Genomic DNA, 14,819 nt, shown 5'->3' with positions numbered 1-14,819 from the left:
ACGAAAAAAACGGCATCTCCAGAAACGAAACAAAAACCAATATCACGCTAAAACTACACGATGTGCGTGTAGCGTATACACGCTTATATTCGCACACGCGTTTATATTCGCACTCTCCAGCCTCCCTTATTTCATTTCATATCAAAACATTCACCTAGCAAAACAGGACAGAACACAAACACTTCACCAAGCACTGGGCTAGAAATTGCGCGAGAATTGATTCTGTTTACAAACGCAGCAGCCAGGTACAAAGGTCAACCGACAAATCTCCGCAACGCACAAAGCGAGTCCCTCAAATCGTTAGGGCTAACCGCTTACGCGTACCGAAGTTCGAGAGCAACTCTGCTACGTTAAATACATATGACAAGAAAACAAGATTCACTAGTACTCACTTGCCTCCACTACTTGGCAGTATTTCTTCGTCCGTTAGATAAATCCATGGTAGTCAAATCACCGAAATAACGAAAGTTGAAGGCATGCACACCCGTGCCGTAACCGGCCTGTAGCACGCGTATCGATACGGAGTGCAGTTAATAAACTGTCGGACGATCGGACCTGCCGCGCAGCGACTTCCTGTGTCGTGTTCGTACGAGGGAAAAACGAGTTCCTGAAAGACACCCACCTTGATAAAACGCGTTGCGAAATAGATGCCCATGTTATTGGTAGATACAGATATTAGTTACCAAATATATACAAGAAAAGCTTGAGCGTGGGTATTTTTAAAAGAAAACAGTAATTGTACCGATAATCTGGATTACGGAATTTAAGGCAATTTCAGGGTCTGCGGTGGAAATACAGCTACCATGGGGTTGTGGGCGCCGTAATTTTAGGGTTTGTTCTGAGGCCGCAACCACTTGCAGCGTATTTTCCGCTTTCGCGCGTCGACATCGCCCCGCGTTGACGGCGTCGGCAAAATGCACGGCGACGTGAGCTGACGCGGGAGGAGGAGGAGGAGGAGGAGAAGGAGAAGTAGGAGAAAACTTTACTGAACAGGTAGATCGAGCTTCGAAGTGGGCGGGGTACTCAGTCCAGGACTCCGTTGGTGCGGCCTGCCGTCTTCGCCCTTTCAGCGAGCCAAAGCTGCTTACTTAGGTCCGAGCTGACAAGTTCACTCTCCCACTGCTCCTATGTAGCTCGGCCGATGTCTATGCTGCTCGCCAGATATCAGCGTCGACACAGCGGCAGAAAGCATGCGAAAGCAGGCGACATTGTCCGGGTTCCATGTCTATCTCCTGGTTTGGGGTCATTACGTTCGCAGAAAACAATAATTTTTTTAACGTACGGTAAGTTGGTGCCTTGAGGCAAATTACAAGCTATTTCTGTTCGAAAGTTCGCATTCCTCCTTGGCTAGCTTGGCTTTCATCGGAGAGATCGGGGGTTTGGGAGAGCTTTTTGCGAGTAAAATTCGGGAGCTCTGGCTACATCACTTGTAGTGTTAGCATGATGTGCTTGTCTGCAAGATCGGTGCGTAACGAACAAAGATTATCAACGCTAAAAATCTAGCGGTGCATGCAATTTCATTCGCCGCTACCGTAGCTTGCATAGGGGGAACGATGAAGCGCGACAGCTTTTCTTGGCTTAAATAAGGGAGCTTTGGTTACATCACTTGCAGTATTAGCCTCGCCTTCAAGATCGGTGCGGAAGAAACAAGCGTTAGCACTGACAAAATTTGTCAAATATGACCGAAACGAATCACCCCACAATATTCGTTGTGAGAACGAAATGCGGTCACTTACCAAGTCAAGGTTAAAAAAATTCATAGCATATCCACGGGGTGAATGATGATGAGTGGGTGAAGCTCCTGAGGGGAAATCATGGGTAAAACCGTGACTTTTCAGTGAAAGTTCGCCCACTACATCTGTGTCCGAACGTAACGTCTAGAAAGTGTCGCTTAAACCGCGCGTCGGCACCTTGGGGCTGAGCTCGCATGATGCGTTTTGCAGACGTCTCACGAGCTCTCACTGCATCGGGGTCTGCCTGCTGATACGCGCGCTTTCTCGCCGCTTCCCGTTCTCTGACGTTTTGGAGATCCTCTTCGCTCCGCAGCCGTGCCGCTTCGCGTACGGCAGGGTCCTCGCGCCGTTGCCGTGACGCTTGGGCCTCTCGTTCTCGAACGCTGGGATCTTGGCGGCGTCGTCGCGCAGCCAGACGACACGCTTCGGCCTCCCGCTCTCGTACGGCAGGATCTTGGCGGCGGCGTCGCGCAGCTTCACGGAGCGCTTCTGCCTCGCGGGCTCGCACGTCTGCAGCCTTATCCATCAGGCGACTCCGAGCGCGCGCCAACAGCGAACGGATTTTATTACAACGCTCCCCGCCATCTAGTAAATAATCCAAGAACTAAACTAGAGGTAGCCACGCCATCTAGTAAACAATCCAAGAACTAAACTAGAGGTGGCTACGTACATACGTCGAGGATGGACAGACCCACGCCTTAAGAAGCTTCGCCCCTAAAACACAGACGATTCGGAACCCGTACGGGGTCCTTGATCACACTAAGCAGGCAAGAGCCGTAAGTCGCTTCTTATTCTAAAATGTGATGTGATGAACGGGTGTAGCTTGCCGGCAGATTTCCATCTGTCCTATTGATATTGTCCTTGGTCTTTTGAATGAACACGGATTCCAAAAGTAACCTCGTGGCTGGGTTCTTTTCCTTTGCTATTATAGTGGCGTTATCCCAGTCGATGGAATGACCGTGATCATCGGCATGCTCGGCCAGGGCATTCGACGCTTTCTTGTTGCTGCCCACGTCCCTTTGGTGTTCCTTCTGAAGTTGCCAGTTTCGCTGATGTAACTGCAGCTACAGTCTGCACATGGTATCTTGTAGACAACACCGGGGTATATCTTGCTGTCCAAGCGATCTTCCACGTTCACGAGCTGATTCCTCAGCTTGTTGGACGGCATGTGGGCAAGGCGAAGGTCCTACGTTGAAAAGATACGGCTTAAAGCTTCGCTCACCCCAGGAATGTAAGGGATGCCGGCGCGTCTTCGATATGACTTGGCCTGGGATGGCCTGGGATTGAGAACACGGTCTTCGGCATTCTTAATAAATTTCTCCGGGTACCCGTTCGTCAGTAATTCTTGATGTATGGTTTCAAGTTCTTTCTTCCTTTCGTCGTCACTTGAGCAAATACGTGTTGCCCGCGTCACAAGAGAAGAAACGACGGATTGCTTGTGACAGGCTGGGTGGCACGAATTAAAATTCAGGTAATGTCCGGTATACGTCGCCTTCATGTGCACAGCAAACGAAAGACTAGTTCCGGTACGCCTCAGCTGGACATCGAGGAAAGGAAGGCTGCTGTCAACTCATATTCTGCAGTGAACTGTATAGAGGCTTCTATCGAGTTAAGAAGAAGCAGGAGCCGTGGGGCATCGTTCCTATTGATGATGCAGAAGCAGTCGTCCACGTGGCGAGCAAATATCTTGGGCTTGGGATCAAAACCAGCGAGGGCCTTCTGTTCAATGACTTCCATGAGCAAATTTGCCGTAGTAACGGATCTTCTCTTGTGACGCGGGCAACACGTATTTGCTCAAGTGACGACGAAAGGAAGAAAGAACTTGAAACCATACATCAAGAATTACTGACGAACGGGTACCCGGAGAAATTTATTAAGAATGCCCAAGACCGTGTTCTCAATCCCAGGCCATCCCAGGGCAAGTCATATCGAAGACGCGCCGGCATCCCATACGTTCCTGGGGTGAGCGAAGCTTTAAGCCGTATCTTTTCAACGTATGACCTTCGCGTTGCCCACATGCCGTCCAACAAGCTGAGGAATCAGCTCGTGAACGTGAAAGATCGCTTGGACAGCAAGAGATACCCCGGTGTTGTCTACAAGATACCATGCGCAGACTGTAGCTGCAGTTACAGCGGCGAAACTGGCAACTTCAGAAGGAGAATAAAGGAACACCAATGGGACGTGGGCAGCAACAAGAAAGCGTCGAATGCCCTGGCCGAGCACGCCGATGATCACAGTCATTCCATCGACTGGGATAAGGCCGCTATAATAGCAAAGGAAAAGAACCCAGCCACGAGATTACTTTTGGAATCCGTGTTCATTGAAAAGACCAAGGACACTATCAATAGGACAGATGGAAATCTGCCGGCAAGCTACACCCGTTCATTACGTCACATTTTAGAATAAGAAGCGACTTACGGCTCTTGCCTGCTTAGTGTGATCAAGGAACCCGTACGGGTTCCGAAACGTCTCTGTGTTTTTTCACCTTGACTTGGTCAGTGACCGCATTTCGTTCTCATCATGATCATCATGATACCTGACCAGACGAACTTTCGTTGAACTCTTGACTACAATATTCGATGGCAGCCTCTGTTAGGTTACGAAATTCTTGGGTCCACGCATTGTTTTCTGGCGTTGTCGTGTGGATTGGAGATTAGGTGCTGGTGTTGTGTTTTGAAAGTATATAGATCGAATCTTGGCAAAACCTGGCGGATTTTGTTTAGTTTTTTAGATGCGACGGTATCTCATTCACTCGCCTTGTCCCTCCATACGGCGTTGTCGTTGTCCGTCCACACCCCTACCCCATTCTCCTCGCCGCGCGAGCTGCGCTCTTCGCCGCTCACCCCCTCTCCTCTCCGATAGCGAACACTCTCTCGCGAGGGGCATTGAATTGGATTCGATTGGATTGGCTTGGCTTGGATTGGATTGGATTTGGATGGGATTGGATTTGGATTGGATTGGATTAAAGTGGATTGTGTTGTATTGTCTTGCGTCATAGCCGCGCCACGTTGCGTCATAGCCGCTGCAGGGGGCTCACGGCACGTTTCACGCGATTGGAGAATCAACCTAACGGAAACAACAACGGAACCCCCTATGCGTCGCATCTACACAGGGGTTCCCGCGAGGGGAGGTGGGAGTAATTTTTTTTTCAATGAGGGTGTCATCGACTTTTATTCTCAAGGAAAAAAAAGGCAGATTACCTTGCCGTTTAACCTACAAGTCATGTTTAACGGTAACCTCAGTATCAAGGCAGCCCCGAAATTTGCTTTTCTCACACTTTGATTCATGAAGCTGCAGTCGGTACGTAGCACCAAGGTTAAATCAAGTAGAAAGTTGTGCTAAGTGCCTCTTCGTTCGTTCATCGGCCTATGTTATTTTGTTCAGATTTGACGGCAATGACCCCCACCGCCCCACCCCTCGCCCCACCAAAAAAAACCTTACAAGGCTCGTTGTATCAAGGCAGCCCCGAAATTTGCTTTGCTCACACTTTGATTCATGAAGCTGCAGTCGGTACGTAGCATCAAGGTTAAATCAAGTAGAAAGTTGTGCTAAGTGCCTCTTCGTTCGTTCATCGGCCTATGTTATTTTGTTCAGATTTGACGGCAATGACCCCCGCCACCCCACCCCTCGCCCCACCAAAAAAAAACCTTACAAGGCTCGTTGGCAACGTCGCTTGTAAACGAATTCTGCACTAAGTCCCTGCCTCTTTCCGGGATATTCGGTATTGGGCTACTGTTTTGAAGCTCAAAGGTTCAAAGCAATATTGGTGGATTACAATACTTGCACAAACCCCTCGTTACAAAACCCGTACAAAACCCCTCGGTAACTTCAATACAGTACGCCTGCGGAGAGTTTGAAAATAAAGTATAGCAGATATAGCTAAAATAAATGTAACTGCGATAAACATGTTCTAAGTAAAAAACGGACATACCAGCAACATCTGGACAACGTCAGCAAAATATGTCTAAATTCCGTCCCCAAGTGAAGCAGCAGCAACATCGAGAGCACGTCTTTAGCAAAGTTGAAAGAACGTCCGACATTAAGGTACCAGCAACGTTATCTCAACATCCAAAAATTTTTATTAAAATATTGCACGTTGTACGGATGTCTAATAGAGATACTGCTGGGACATAGACATTCGGTTCTTTTTGGGACGTCGCAGAGATGTTAGGGGTTTGCTGGGGTTTCACCTGCAACAAAAAAAGAAAAGTCAGGTGTACCTAATGTCAATTGAGTACTATACATCGCATTACATAGAAAAAAACAGTGCCATGGATGTGTTGATTGCCCTTTTTAAGGGTGGAGCAATGAAATACATGGGAATTGTGTGGCTTCGATTGGGGGTGGCAAATTATAGCTGCAGAAAAAATTACGGGTGGTAGAATGCGCGGTTCTGGCAACCAACGTGATATTTGTTTTGTTTATTGTGTTGTCGCTGCTGATAATTCCTTGGAGAAACTAGAAGCGTAATGTCGGCTACAGTATGTGACGGTCGTGTGTATGCCCCGGCTACTCTGAACCAGATTGAAGAACTTCGGCCGCAGGATGTTTTCCCATGGGAGCGCGCGGCGGCTTCGCTAAGGACACATGGTTCCTCTTTGCCTCGGGGCCAGCAAGGCTTCCCTCCGCTCAACGCCTCATTGGCGGACGGGCAGACAGCCGCGTCGTCCACCGCCGCTTGAAGCCGGCCCTTCTCCACCTTTTCCCCGTCGCTGCTCGGACGTAGGTGGACGAGGAGATAAAGAGAACGGAACGGAGGGGATCGATGTTAGACTTGGGGCAACCATCTTGCCATTCCGACGCAGCCTTAGGAGCAATCCAAAAGCGCGTCCCTCCCAAGAGCCCGCACGGTGCCTGCGTTTCCTGCCCCGGTCTACTTGTCGAGCCCGCTGGGCTACCTTTCCTGCCCGGCCTCCTCTTCCTGACCGCGGCCTGCAGTCCAAGCTCGCCGAACTACCGGTCCGGTACTGCCTCCCTTTCCTGCCCTAGGGTTCACCGCGCAGACCTTTCTAGCCACCGGCCCCGCACTGCCTCCATCTCTTGGCTCCGAGACCCACTTGGCCCGTCGGCGTCCCGTCGTCGATTGACCACCCCTGCAACCCGAACGATTCCTCCCAACCTGGTGAGATAGCTGGCATCACTGCGGCACCCTATTAAACTAGTTGTTAATGTTTTTCGCCAGCCTCAGCGTGTCTCCTATCATCCAAGGTCTGCTTGGACCCACCTTATACAAGTTATAACTAACCAATTAACGAGCGTCACGCATTGTGGCAGTGGTGGGATCCACGTAAGCTAAACCGCAGAGCTAAAACGTGAGATTTCACCCTCAGGCTAGGAGGGAACGAGACACCATGGCTGAGACTACTATGACCCAAGCGAGCGTGACAGGCGCAAGTGTTAAGACATTGGGTGACATGGTTCCGTCCTTCACTGGAGATGGACACGGGGTCAACATCGTTGACTTTTTGCATGTCCTGGAGGCAGTGGAACGTCTGGACGGGTGGTGTGAAGCGCAGTAGGTAGACATTGCACGCTGTAAAATGGTCGGTGCCGCGTCTGATTTTGCATGGCATGATGAGGCCGCGGTCGTGGCTAGAACCTACGCTGAGTTCAAGGAACGGGCACAAAAGCGGTTCGACACTGAGCCCGAGGGCGAAAAATTGCGCACATTTATGTGCGCCAGTCAAAAAGACGCGGAGGACGTGCAATCGTTCGCGGCGAGGCTCCGCACGTTGGGCAACGCGGCTATGGGTAAACGTGGTGACGTGGAGCCCGAATCGAAGCGCGAAATTCGCAGAGAGCTCCTCGACGAGCAACTCCGAACCCAATTCCTGAACGGGCTAAGGGATCCGATTAAAAGGTTCACCTCTCCCGAGACCCCAAGACCCTGGATGAGGCGGTCGACGCAGCTGTACGAGAGGAGAGGAACGAACGAGCGGTGAATAGCGGTCATGCACCCTTACGAAGCGTGCGGGAAGGCGACAGGGAGACCGACGAGCTGCGTGCGCGCGTTGAAAGGGTTGAACAGCTTTTGGTGGCTAGGATCGAACTTCGAAACAAACAAATACGCGATAGCGACCGCCGGAGGGAGACTACTCCGCGACGGGGGGCCTGTTACAACTGCGGGAAGTACGGCCACTTTTCGAGGAACTGTAAAGAAAACAGGCGCGCTGACGGCGGCATCTGAGGAGGGGGAAACCCAAACACAAGCGCTTCCGAGACGTACCAGGGAAACATTAGGGCCCCCTTCCTCAGATAAGCGCTAGGAGGCGGAAAACGAAGGCGGCGCTCAGACTGCTGTGATAAACATTTGTTCGGAGGCAAGTCCGATTGTAGAATGCGGCTTGAATGGAGCTCTTTTGAAATGCCTAATAGACACTGGTTCCAAGTCAGCCTTTTAAGACATAGGTCTCTCTATGAGGCTATGCCGGACTGGAAGCAGGAACTTGGGCGGGTAGAACATAAAGTGAACCTAGTCGGCATCACGGGCAATACCTTAGTAACGGTCGGGCGTTGGGAAGTGCCTGTGCCGTTGCGAGATCGCTATTTCACGGCAAGGTTTTTTGTTTGCACGGAAAAAAACATGTTGGCGGTAGCCCGCCTTATCGGCGAAAACATCCTCTCGGAGCAAGGAATAGACCTCTTGCAGTGCAAGGGGATCCTAAGCTTAGACGGTGTCCAAATACCCCTTGTAAATTGGGCTGGTAAGGTCGACAGGACCGGAAATCCCCGAGATTGGCTCACGACAGAGAGAACCACAATCCGCCTTGCAGAGGAAGGCATACTATCGCCGTTAAGCGAGTGTGTGCTGGCAGGCGAGGTCGCTTGCGTATGGGCGCTTGGGCGTCCCAGAAACTGACCTAGCAGATGTATCTGGGCTTGCCTGAGCCTATTCCTTATTTATATGTTCCGAATACGGCCAGTTACCGGTGCGCATTGTAAACACTACGCTTCAAGAAGGCAGATTACCTCGCAACAAAGTGGTCGGGGTCCTCGTTCCCGCCGTCGTGACCGAACAGCCGGTGGAGGAGGCAGTTTGCAGGCGTATCAGCACGGCCGACTTGCGCAGTAAGTTTGACCTTTCTCACGTCAGCAAACCCGAGAAATCCGGCATTCGGGATCTGATATCTTAGTTTAGCTCTGCTTTTTTTACGTGAAAAACAGGCATCGGCCACTGCGAGGTGATAAAGCACCTGATTCCTACTAACGACGCAGCTCCTGACTATCGTAGGGAATACCGAGTTCCTTATGCCAAGAGAGACGATATAGACAAACGGGATAACGATTTGCTGAACCAGGAGATCATTGAGCTTTCTACGTATCCCTGGGGTGCGCCGGCGCTGCTGGTCGAGAAACCAGAGAGTTCATATCGTTTTGTCGTTGACTACCGTGATTTAAACCATGTGACTCGCGTCGACCCGTACCCGCTACCGAAAATTTCTGAGACGCTGTCAGAGCACCGCTTCGCCAAGTTTTTCACAGTTGTGGATATGGCTTCCGGCTATTGCCAGATAGAAATGCACGAGAATGACAGGGAAAAGACCGCTTCCAACACGCCGTCGGGGCATTACCAGGGGCGACGTATGCCAATGGGGTTAGTTAACAGCGCCGTCGTTTGGCAAGGCACGGTCGACGTCATCTTGGCAGGACTGTTGGGCAAGGTCTGTCATGTGTATCTCGGTGACATTATGGTGTACAACAGCTCATTTGAGAACCACCTACCGACCTGCGGAACGTATTCTAGAGAATACAGGCGGGAGGCCTTAAACTCAATCCTTTCAAATGCCAGTTCTTTAGGCCCAAAGTCAAATACCTCGGACATATTGCATCGGCAGAAGGCGTGCGTCCCGACCCGGGTAAAGTACAGTGCGTGCGTCACTTCCCCGAGCCCAAGACAACGACCGAGCTGCGGCAATTCCTGGGCCTTTTGTCCTACTATTGGCGACACATTCCCAACTTCGCAGCTCAGGTTCGTCCGTGTACAGAACCTTCCAGCAAGAAACCGTTCGACTGGGGCGAAGTAGAGCAGACGGCCTTCTCTTCTATGAAAACGAATCTGACAGAGGCTCCAGTGTTAAGGTTCCTTGATTTCAGTAGACCATTCACGCTCGCGACAGACGCGTCGAAGGTGGCTGTAGGAGCGGTGCTGTCACAGGAGTTTGAGGGGAAGGAACATCCGATAGCATACGCGAGTCGCCAGTTAAATTCCGCGGAGCAGACGTATGGAGCCACAGAACAGGAATGCCTCGCAGTAGTATGGGCCGTCCATCATTTCCGGTCTTTTCTCTACGGGCGACCCTTCCGCATTATCACTGACTGCCAGCCCTTAAAATGACTGATGAGCGCACGCGACCCGAACTCGAACTCGAGGCTAGCGAGATGGAACCTACCCTTGCAGGAGCACGACTTCGAAGTCATTCAAAAGGCAGGGACAGCGAATCAGAACGCCGATACATTGAGTAGGGCAGCAGTTCAGGTAGTCGAGGGTTTCGCGCCGGTATTTAAAGAGGCCCGTATAAAGCGGGAACAGGACGACGACCCACAGCTGCGGCTCATACTCGTCACTTCAGGCCGGCGGTCGTGATACACAGTACTGTGCGGAGAGAGAGAGGAAAACTTTATTGAGCAGTTATATGCGTGGGGATGGTTTCTTAGTCCACAAGTCGAAGCGTCGTGTTCGCACGTTCCGCCCTTTCCGTCAGCATGACCTGGTCGGCGAGGTGTGCGCTGGACAGCGCTGTCTCCCACTGTTCGAGGTTGGGAATAGGGAAAGGGGGTGGCAAGTCCGGGTTTTGGCTACATTCCCAGACTACGTGGTATAGGGAGCCTGATTTCCTACGGAACTTGCGTTGAGGTGGACGGTGATTGGGGAATTGCATATGGAGCTGGACTGGGTGAGGGTACGTGTTTGTTTGAAGTAAGCGAAGTGTCGAGCCTTGTTTTTTACTTATTTGTGGGTGAGGTGGTGGATAGACTACGTTCTAGTCGGTAATGCTTGGTAACGTTATGGTAAGTCACAACAGGGGTGGGGTCAGGTTCTCCTTCCAGGGCCTGGTGGCCGAATGCGTAGGTCGTCGCGTGGGTGAATTCGTTGCCCGAGAGGGAGGAGTGTGCCGGCGCCCAGACTATCGTGACGTGCCGTTTCGGGGGGTTTGCGCTCATTATGCGCTATGCTGGGGGAGTCCCCGATCCAAAAGTTATTTTTCTGCAGGCCTACTGCGAGTGAGAAATTATCGTCGTTGCCTTGGTCTGGGTTATGGCAAGCGCTATGGCCACTTCTTCTGCTTCTTGAGGGGTAGTTTTGGGGATGGTTGCGCTGGTGAGGCAGTTGTCTCTCGATGTTACTACTGCCACCATAGCTCCCTTATGGTTACTGCTTGCTGCGTCGGTGTAAACCGTCCCTTCGTCTTTACCGTAAATATTTTCTAGAGCTTCGGCCCTGGCCTGTCTTCTGCCTGCATGATGTTCCGGGTGCATATTGCGGGGAATTGGTTTAGTGTGTATGTGCTGCTTCATATCTTGCGGAAGAGTTCGGGGTTGTAGCTGCCCTTGAGGCGTTCGTTGAATTTTTGTCAAGAGCTTTCTGCCTGCAAGTGGGAGTTCGAGTATTAATTTTTGGCTGGAGAGGTGTCCTTCGATTAATTCTGATGCGGTGTTGTGAATGCCTAATTTGAGTAGTCGAGCAGTCGATGCACAAGTGGGGATACCCAGTGCTTGTTTGTAGGCTTTCCGTATAATGATGTTAAGGTGCTCCTCCTCAGTTTTGTTCAGAGAGACATACGGGGCCACGTAGACAATGCGCGACAGAATGAAGGCCTGGCCCAGTCTGGTGATGTCCTCCTCTTTCATCCCTCTTTGTCTTTTCGTCACCCTGCGTAACATCTGGGTGACCTGTTCGGCGGTAGTCTCTAGTTTCTGAATCAGTACATTGTTCCTTGTGTCCTCCTGGATATCAACTTCGTATCGCCTTTGTAGGCCTGAGGGGATGGCCTTCCAGTGTGACTTGGATGTCGTCTTTGTCTTTCTTTGTGCGTCGTCTGCGTACGACCAGAAGTTCAGAGTTTTGCGGAGCGCATATTAGTCCGCACTCTTTGGCATACTGGTTGACGGTATCAGTTGCATGTTGGAGTGTGTCTTGGAGGCCGCCGACAGAATCTGTTCCCGTCCAGATAGTAATATCGTCGGCGTAAAGACCATGCTTGATGTTGGGGATCTTCTCTAGTCGTTCCGGCAGCTTTATCAGCGCTATATTGAAAAGCATGGGGGATAGAACAGACCCCTGAGGAGTTCCCCTGTCCCCAAGAGTAATTGGATCAGAGGAGACATCCCCTATCTTTATAACAGCTTGGCGGTTGGAGAGGAAATCAGCAATGTAGTTGTACGTCCTCTCTCCGCAGCCTGTTCTTGCCAGGTTATTGAGGATTGCGTTGTGCGCCACGTTATCAAACGCTGCCTTAAGGTCGAGGGTCAGTATGGCCCCGGGGCAGTGTCTCGTGGCCGGAACGAGTATGTCCTCCTTGATTTGAATCTGGATGTCTTGGGTGCTCAGGTGCTTTCTGAATACCAACATCGAGTTGGTAACTTGTTCGGTTTCATCGAGGTATTGGTGAAGTCGTAGAAAATTTACCCTCACCATGATTTTCCCCACGCAGGATGTTAACGAAATCGGCCGAAGATTATCTATATGGGGGTGATTTGTCTGGTTTTGGGATCAGTAGCACCTCGGCTGTCTTGCAGGAGATGGGAAGCTTGCCTGTGCGCCAGAAGACGTTGAAATGCTCTGTGAAGTCTTCTACAGCACTGTCATCCCAGTTAGCCAACGCTTTGTTGGTGATTCTGTCTTTCCCAGGTGAGCTGGAGTGTTTACAGGCTGGAATGGTGGCTTAAACATCGTACTCTTCAATGTCTCCGTCTAGCGCGAGATTGGGTGGACCTTCATAAGGGGGAGGAGCACCTCCTTGTCGCAGACGTAGTATTTGTTCTTCAAGACTTGAATGAGGTAATCCGTGGTTCCCTGGTAAAAGTGAATAGTGCGTGCTAGGCTTCTATTGGTCTCTCCCTTGTTCTTGAGGGGCTCTATAAGGTTTCGCAGCAGGTGCCACGTTTTGCGAGTAGATAGTGTTCCCTCCAGGTGATCGCATGACGTAAGCCAATTCTCTTTGCACAGGTGGGCGGCGTACTCCGCCGCCTGCTTACTTAGTTGCGCTGTACGTTTCTTAAGCCGGCGGTTAGGCCTCTGCTTCTTCCAGCGTCTGGTCAGGCTGTGTCTGGCTTCACAGATGGCCAGGAGTTTGGAATAGACATGCGGTGTTTCGTATGTTGTGGCTATTGTTTTTGTGCTGGCCTTCACCTCTCGCATAACACTCTCCACTCACTGGTCGTAAGATTGTCCCTTCGAATGATCACGAACTTTCCTTTCTTTTCTGAATTGGTTCCAATCAGTTATTTTGGCTGTACCGATGTATGAACTGTAGCTCAAGCCTTTGATGGAGACTTGTATGATATCATGATCGGATCCCAAATTTTTCATGGTGTTGGTCCACATGATGTCGAGTGAGCCTTGGAGCAGTGGGCTTTTGTCTCGAGAACCGCTGTTCCCTGTGTGAGTTGGTGTGTGCGGATCGTTTAGAAGCCTCAGGTTGTGCGATTGTATAATACTGAGTAGATCTTTCACCACTTACTTTTGTATGTGTATCCCCAAAGTTTGTGCGCTGCCTTAAGGTCCCCAAAAATGAGGAGAAGAGAGCTACCAGCGAGCTGGAGGGCTTCGCACACAGTATCGTCTATACCTGGTCGTTTTTTGGAGGGTCGGCAGTAGACGTTGAGAATAAAGTCGTTCTCTTTGCATTTTTCTGTTCGAGAAATGAGTTCCACTAGAGTGTGTTCACATTCTCTTTGGGGGGTAAGGTGCTGCATGGCTGCTATGTTGCTCTAGATAACGGTTGCCGTAGATCGTCCAGACGGACCCGTGTAAGTAACGTATCCTGGGGGCTTGGTTGGACCATTCGTCTCTTGGACTGCATGGATATGAGGTGGAGTAGAGAGCGTGCCTAGATACTGTTGTAGAGCTGTTCACTTGTCTTTGATTCCGCGGCAATTCTATTGAAGCAATGTGGTGGACTCCTGCCTATTTGGTAGCGTACTCATCGGGCAATGAAACCAAATCCTTGCTTTCGGACACAGGAGGGAGAGAATACGGAGCTTGCCTTTTGCGGAGACTGTGTGCTTTCAACCGTCTCCATTCTGCCTTCTAGCCTGTCGATGCCAGTTCCGAGTTGGTCGACCCGACCTACAACTTGATCGATTTGGACGCCGTTCTGGGCTACCTGAGTGGATAGCGCCTGTAGTTGTCGGTTAATTTGGTCAGTTTGTGTCTGTATCTCGGTCTGGAGAGCCTTGAGTAGGTCTTCGAGGGAGAGTGGGCCTCCTTGAGACTGTTAGTTTCGAGAAGGGGTCTGTGGTGTGCTCCGACGAAGTCTTGTTTTGACCTATCGCTTCTATTTCAGCTTGTAGAGAGAAACTTGCACACTCCCCCTGTGCGGGAGGGACAGAGGGAGTTGTGTCTATGGCATTCAAATTTGTCCCGGCGATGCGTGAAGCGCGTTTGCGTTTGTCTGGGTGCGAATCCTCACGGGAGCTTTCTAGTTCTGGTAGCCTTTTTTGTAATGACGCAGTCGCAATTATGATCTGTTGTGGCGCCAACTGTGCCTTAGAGATTGAAAATTCTGAACATGGGTGGGAATCTGTGTTTTTTGGTGGTTGGGTGAGGGGTCGCGTCGGGCATTGAGAGACACAAGTCAAGCCCAGCCCACCTGTTTTTCTTCCTTCCCGGTTTTCGGTGCGCGGTTGCGGGATACGGATTTGAACCTGGTGCTTGAATTTCCTCTCCTTCTCACGGGTGGGGTTCTGGATCGATCACGGGGCCGCCCCTACTGGTCTGGTTGTGAGGCTGGATGGCCCTGCTGTGATGCCTGCTGATCCACTTGGAGGGCTAGTTGGTCCGCCCGAGTGGCGCGCTCGTCCGTCCTCTTCCTGTCGAACTGCCATTGACGACAGACGAAAGGCTCCCGGAAGCGTTTTGGGTAG

This window comes from Haemaphysalis longicornis, unplaced genomic scaffold (assembly GCF_048455015.1).
Source record: "Haemaphysalis longicornis isolate Haplotype H1 unplaced genomic scaffold, Haemaphysalis longicornis Haplotype H1 scaffold_5, whole genome shotgun sequence".
NCBI lineage: Eukaryota > Metazoa > Arthropoda > Arachnida > Ixodida > Ixodidae > Haemaphysalis > Haemaphysalis longicornis.
Note: the sequence above shows the minus strand (reverse complement) of the source record.